We start from the raw sequence: 7,500 nt of genomic DNA on the forward strand, positions 1-7,500 counted from the left end.
GTATTCTCTATTATAATAAGAGAATACTAGTGTATATCCATTATATGGATATATCATCTTCATATTATTTGCTACACCACCTATAGTAGTTTTTGAACCCATCATCTGCAATTCGGGTATTTTCAATTGTCTTTGCCAACCAACTATACGGTATTCTCTCTTATAATAAGAGAATACAAGTATATTTTCATTATATGGATATAATGCCATTTATTTTTCAATATCCATATAATTCATTTAGTTTTGTATGTACAAAACAAGTTTTCTTTATAGTATTGACAAAATCATATGTTTACGCATAACATAAGTTTTGACCAATACGAGGAGGGGCCCGCCAACGACCACCTCCCTATAGTAGTTTTTTACCCCACGCACTATTGCGTGCCTGTTTACAGTACTAGTGCCAGCTATCACTAGGTTTATATATCGTGTTTCAGTGATATATGGGTAAATTCTACCATTTATTCTTATGTATATGGCATTTCTATGCCATATTTATACAATCCATTCATATCTTAATGTATATTTATTATATTATACATTATTATGCCTTATAGGTATTATACCTATAAGCCATATCCATACGATTCATTCACTAGTGCCGCCCCTCACTAGGTTTATAATTGTTATATCATTGATATACAATTTATTTCTATATATATGGCATTTATATGCCATATCCATACAATGCATTCACATTTCAATGTATATTTACTTGTTATACATTATTATGCCTTATAGGTATTATACCTATAAGCCATATCCATACGATTCACTTATATAAATATATGTATATTTTTCTATACATAATTTTTTTTTACTTTTGTATGGATTTCTATGCATATCCATAGTTTATATGGATATGCTTGGCGTTCTATATAGTATTGACAAATTCATATGCATAACATAAGTTTTGACCAATACGAGGAGGGGCCCGCCAACGACCACCTCCCTATAGTAGTTTTTTACCCCACGCACTATTGCGTGCATGTTTACAGTACTAGTGCCAGCTATCATTAGGTTTATATATCGTGTTTCAGTGATATATGGGTAAATTCTACCATTTATTCTTATGTATGTATATGGCATTTCTATGCCATATTTATATAATTCATTCATATCTTAATTTATATTTATTATATTATACATTATTATGCCTTATAGGTATTATACCTATAAGCCATATCCATACGATTCATATACTAGTGCAGCCCCTCACTAGGTTTATATATCTCATTTTAATTATATATTGGTAAATTCTATTATTTATTCTTGTGTATATGGCACTTATATGCCGCCATATCTATAAAAATGCATTTATATTTCAATGTATATTTTCTATATTATACATTATTATGCCTTAAAAAGTTATTATACCTACCATAAGGCGATATCCATACGATTCATTTATATAAAAGATATATGTATAATTTTCTATACATAATTTTTTTTTATGAATATATGGGTTTCCTAAGCATATCCATATAATACATTTAGTTTTATATGGATTAGATTGGTCTTCTTTATTGTATTGCCAAACTCATATTGATAAAATAAGTTTTGAACAATAAGAGGATCAGCCGCCAACCAACCAACCACTGCTACCATTGGAGGAACATATACTTACTTTTTATATGTCCTCTTACTTGAATGGTCCTCTCTTTACTTGAAAATTTCATTACCATAGGAATCTATTTATACATGGAATATGATTTCCACTACTTTTTCGCGTCACTAATAATTAATATGACGATACAGACTTGCTACCATAACATAAGTCTTGAACAATAATAGGAGCAGCCGCCAACCAACCACCAACCAACCAACCACTGCTACCATTGATAGTAATTTTATATGTCCTCTTTAGTTGAATTTCAATACCATAGGAATATTTATACATGGAATATGTTTTGCCACTACTTTTTCGCGTCACTAATAATATGACGATACAGTCTTGCTACCATAACATAAGTTTTGAACAATAAGAGGAGCAGACACACCAACCAACCAACCGCGCTGCTACCATTATATATACTTATATTTATATAAGTCCTCTTTACTTGAATGGCCTCTTTACTTGAATTTCAATACCATAGGAATATTTATTTATACATGGAATATGTTTTGCCACTACTTTTTCGCGTCACTAATAATATGACGATATAGACTTGCTACCATAACATAAGTTTTGAACAATAAGAGGAGCAGACACCAACCAACCAACCGCTGCTACCATTGAATGAACCATATATACAAACTTTTATATATGTCCTCTTTACTTGAATTTTAATACCATAGGAATATTTATACATGGAATATGTTTGCCACTTTATCATCGCGTCACTAATAAGATGACGATACATTTTGTTTGTTCAATATTTACTTATATATTGATGTTTCCAATTTAGGTCTTTTATATTTCTTCTTCCCTACCTTACACACCACAAACAAAGTGGCGTGCGATGCTGCAAGCAAGCATAATGATTATGCCCGCTTGCAACATCTTTATTATCGAATCATCAAGCAAAGGATAAGCTTCAGTGGATCGCAGTATGGCAGCTGCTCAACCACTTACAACACCTTGCCTGTTACAAAAGTCGTTTACAATTGATTCTAGGCTTTGTCATTGTATTAAATAATGCTTTTATATGTAACTAGCGCGGCATCAGGTGATCAAAGATCCTCCCAATTTACTATGTTACAAATTACATTGGCATCACATCCATTGTCGTTTATAAAGTAAATTATAAACTTTAAATGGTTTAGAAGCCATACAATGCAAATTGCCCCTTATTTATCATTGCAGTCCAGCACGGATACGACCTTAGAGGCGTTCAGGCATAATCCAACGGACGTAGCGTCATACCACTGTTCGCTCGAACAAGTATTGTGCCATTGGTCCGTACCTGCGGTTCCTCTCGTACTACGCAGGAATGCTGTCGCAACAACGTTTTGTCATTAGTAGGGTAAAACTAACCTGTCTCACGACGGTCTAAACCCAGCTCACGTTCCCTTGCATGGGTGAACAATCCAACGCTTGGTGAATTTTGCTTCACAATGATAGGAAGAGCCGACATCGAAGGATCAAAAAGCGACGTCGCTATGAACGCTTGGCCGCCACAAGCCAGTTATCCCTATGGTAACTTTTCTGACACCTCTTGTTAAAAACTCTTTAAACCAAAAGGATCGATAGGCCGAGCTTTTGCTGTCCCTGTGTGTACTGAACACCGAGATCAAGTCAGCATTTGCCCTTTTGCTCTATGTGTGGTTTCTGTCCGCACTGAGCTGGCCTTGGGACACCTCCGTTATTATTTGAGAGATGTACCGCCCCAGTCAAACTCCCTACCTGGCAATGTCCTTGAATTGGATCATACCTGAGTAATTGGAGTTATACCAAATTTTCAAATCAAAAATACATAAATGCACCGTTTTATTAAAGAATTTGTTTGCGATTATATAACAAACTCGTGATACTTTGATCAAGAAGCTTGCATCAAAACCCAATACCATAAGATATAATAAATATATCCGTATAATGGCTAGGAAATGATACACGTTCCATTTAATCAAGTAAGTAAGGAAACAATAAGAGTAGTGGTATTTCATTGGCGATACCAAACCGAAGTCTAATATCTCCCACTTATTCTACACCTCTTATGTCTCCTTACACTGCCAGATTAGAGTCAAGCTCAAAAGGGTCTTCTTTCCCCGCTAATTATTCCAAGCCCGTTCCCTTGGCTGTGGTTTCGCTAGATAGTAGATAGGGACAGTAGGAATCTCGTTAATCCATTCATGCGCGTCACTAATTAGATGACGAGGCATTTGGCTACCTTAAGAGAGTCATAGTTACTCCCGCCGTTGACCCGCGCTTACTTGAATTTCTTCACTTTGACATTCAGAGCACTGGGCAGAAATCACATTGTGTCAACACCCGCTAGGGCCATCACAATGCTTTGTTTTAATTAGACAGTCGGATTCCCCAAGTCCGTGCCAGTTCTGAATTGATTGTTAATTGATAATCGTTATAATTAATAAGAACTAATTGGTTTAACCCAATTAGTATTCTTAAAAATTTTAGCAAGAAAGTTCCACAATTGGCTACGTAACTAAACTATCCGGGGAACAAGTGACCAACATAAATGCCAGACACTCTATTTACCCAGAACGAGCACATAAACCATGTTATTGTTTCCCAATCAAGCCCGACTATCTCAATCTTCAGAGCCAATCCTTATCCCGAAGTTACGGATCTAATTTGCCGACTTCCCTTACCTACATTATTCTATCGACTAGAGACTCTTCACCTTGGAGACCAGCTGCGGATATTGGTACGGCCTGTTGAGAAGTTTGCGTGTCCCCACCATAAATTTTCAAGGTCCGAGGAGAAAATATCGACACAACAGTATATGTCATGCTCTTCTAGCCCATCTACCATATCTCTCTGCGAAAGACTTCCATGGTAGTACGGCTATAAAACAGAAAAGAAAACTCTTCCGATATCTCTCGACGGCTTCTTTATGGTCGTTCCTGTTGCCAGGATGAGCACGAGGCCCATATTTAATAACAAACGGATACTCAACAGGTTACGGAATTGGAACCGTATTCCCTTTCGTTCAAAATTATTCAAGTATATTAATTAGCTTGATTTATATAATATAATTATATTTGTATGGCATTTGTGTTTTACTTGAAAATTTTCGGCTTTCGCCTTGAACTTAGGACCGACTAACTCGTGATCAACCACTGTTCACACGAAACCCTTCTCCACTTCAGTCCTCCAAGGTCTCATTCGATTATTTGCTACTACCACCAAGATCTGTACCAATGGCAGCTCCATGCAGGCTTACGCCAAACACTTCTACGCATACCATTGTACCTTCCTACTCACTAAAGTTTCAAAATTTATATCACAAGTAATATAAATCATCTACTTTAGCGGTAATGTATAGGTATACAACTTAAGCGCCATCCATTTTAAGGGCTAGTTGCTTCGGCAGGTGAGTTGTTACACACTCCTTAGCGGATTTCGACTTCCATGATCACCGTCCTGCTGTTTTAAGCAACCAACGCCTTTCATGGTATCTGCATGAGTTGTTAATTTGGGCACCGTAACATTACGTTTGGTTCATCCCACAGCGCCAGTTCTGCTTACCAAAAGTGGCCCACTGGGCACATTATATCATAACCTTGAACTTCATATCAAGAAAGTTAAGGTTCTTACCCATTTAAAGTTTGAGAATAGGTTAAGATCGTTTCGACCCTAAGGCCTCTAATCATTCGCTTTACCAGATAAGATTATTTTATATAACATTAAAATGCACCAGCTATCCTGAGGGAAACTTCGGAAGGAACCAGCTACTAGATGGTTCGATTGGTCTTTCGCCCCTATACTCAATTCTGACAATCGATTTGCACGTCAGAACTGTTTCGGTCTTCCATCAGGGTTTCCCCTGACTTCAACCTGATCAAGTATAGTTCACCATCTTTCGGGTCACAGCATATATGCTCAAGGTACGTTCCAGTTAGAGGCATAAATAATATAAATATCATTATACATAACTATATAGAACGCCCCGGGATTGTGTTAATTAGCTATAAATAGTTAAAAAACTAATCCCATTATTAGTCAAGTTAATTACGCTATTAGGTTTATATCCCAATAACTTGCACATATGTTAGACTCCTTGGTCCGTGTTTCAAGACGGGTCCCGAAGGTATCCTGAATCTTTCGCATTGTTAATCATACAAGTGCATATAATAAACACAAAAATCAATGATAATTATGCCATTATATAATTCCGAAAAATTAACGCACTGTATTCATATAAATCTATCAGCACTTTATCAAATTAATAACATTTATTCTGTGTTAAAATGCAAGCAAATTAATTTGAATAAACTATAAGTTATATTTTATGATAAATTTTGTATGCTAATAGATTACAATGTCCTTATATGGAAAAAATGCACACTATTATCATAATATTGTTTAAATATTACAATTTTAATGATGAATTTTCCATAACGGATATTCAGGTTCATCGGGCTTAACCTCTAAGCAGTTTCACGTACTGTTTAACTCTCTATTCAGAGTTCTTTTCAACTTTCCCTCACGGTACTTGTTTACTATCGGTCTCATGGTTATATTTAGTTTTAGATGGAGTTTACCACCCACTTAGTGCTGCACTATCAAGCAACACGACTCTTTGGAAACATCATCTAGTAATCATTAACGTTATACGGGCCTGGCACCCTCTATGGGTAAATGGCCTCATTTAAGAAGGACTTAAATCGTTAATTTCTCATACTAGAATATTGACGCTCCATACACTGCATCTCACATTTGCCATATAGACAAAGTGACTTAGTGCTGAACTGATTTCTTTTCGCTCGCCGCTACTAAGAAAATCCTGGTTAGTTTCTTTTCCTCCCCTAATTAATATGCTTAAATTCAGGGGGTAGTCCCATATGAGTTGAGGTTGTGTATAACTTTTTTTGCAATTAATTCTTTATATATAATGATAAAACATTTTATTAAATTCGTTATATATTTTATATATTTGTATGGCATTTGTTTGGTCTAACGAATCAACGAAGAATAATAATATTGTCAACGGCTTTCTATTTACTAATCTTTAATAAGAGACAATTCTAGATAAATTTTTTATGCTAGACATTTCTCAGTATTATTTGATTGAAAAAGAAAATATTTCTCTTCGTTTTTCACATTCAAATTATTTACTAATGTGAGATAATGTTTTTCATATATTTGTTAATATTATGAATAATATAATAATTAAATTATTATTATCCAATAATATACCATATGCTTATAAAATTTCATTATAAAATTTATATAAACAACTTAATTAGCATAGTCTTACAACCCTCAACCATATGTAGTCCAAGCAGCACTATAAAATTAATTAAAGTACATAACAGCATGGACTGCGATATGCGTTCAAAATGTCGATGTTCATGTGTCCTGCAGTTCACACGATGACGCACAGTTTGCTGCGTTCTTCATCGACCCATGAGCCGAGTGATCCACCGCTTAGAGTTTTATATATTGGTTTGGTAATTTTGTCATATATGTTTTTATTGAAAGAAATTAAAAATACACCATTTTACTGGCATATATCAATTCCTTCAATAAATTGATTTTTATACCTAAAACGAATGCTGCGAAATGTCTTAGTTTCATATAACCAATAATATATCAAGTATTTTTTAAATGGCATTTACGGTATTAATACTTTTTTTTAGCGATATATATTGAAATTTATATAAAACATTAACCTGTAATAATCAGGTACAACATTGTACATTTTAGGTTGTTGCATTATCCAATGTATGCGCATAACTGAGATGAACAATACATATCGCAACGCGTGTATATTATGGTCCATATACACACAGTGTTTTATTAATTAATTGCATTTAATATACAATATAATAATAATATTAAATAAATTTAATAATTTCGATTTGCTTGTTCGA

At 34.6% G+C, this 7,500-nt stretch overlaps 2 non-coding genes across 2 annotated transcripts; both read right to left on the reverse strand.

Moving 5' to 3' along the window:
• Positions 1-2,511: 2,511 nt before the first annotated feature.
• On the reverse strand, positions 2,512-6,482 carry LOC119562199. The gene has a single exon (XR_005221758.1). It is a non-coding gene; the product is annotated as a large subunit ribosomal RNA (ribosomal RNA).
• A 401-nt stretch (positions 6,483-6,883) lies between these two features.
• LOC119562204 lies at positions 6,884-7,062 on the reverse strand. Its single transcript, XR_005221761.1, has one exon. It is a non-coding gene; the product is annotated as a 5.8S ribosomal RNA (ribosomal RNA).
• Positions 7,063-7,500: the final 438 nt, after the last annotated feature.

Source organism: Drosophila subpulchrella, unplaced genomic scaffold (genome assembly GCF_014743375.2).
Source record: "Drosophila subpulchrella strain 33 F10 #4 breed RU33 unplaced genomic scaffold, RU_Dsub_v1.1 Primary Assembly Seq398, whole genome shotgun sequence".
Lineage (NCBI taxonomy): Eukaryota > Metazoa > Arthropoda > Insecta > Diptera > Drosophilidae > Drosophila > Drosophila subpulchrella.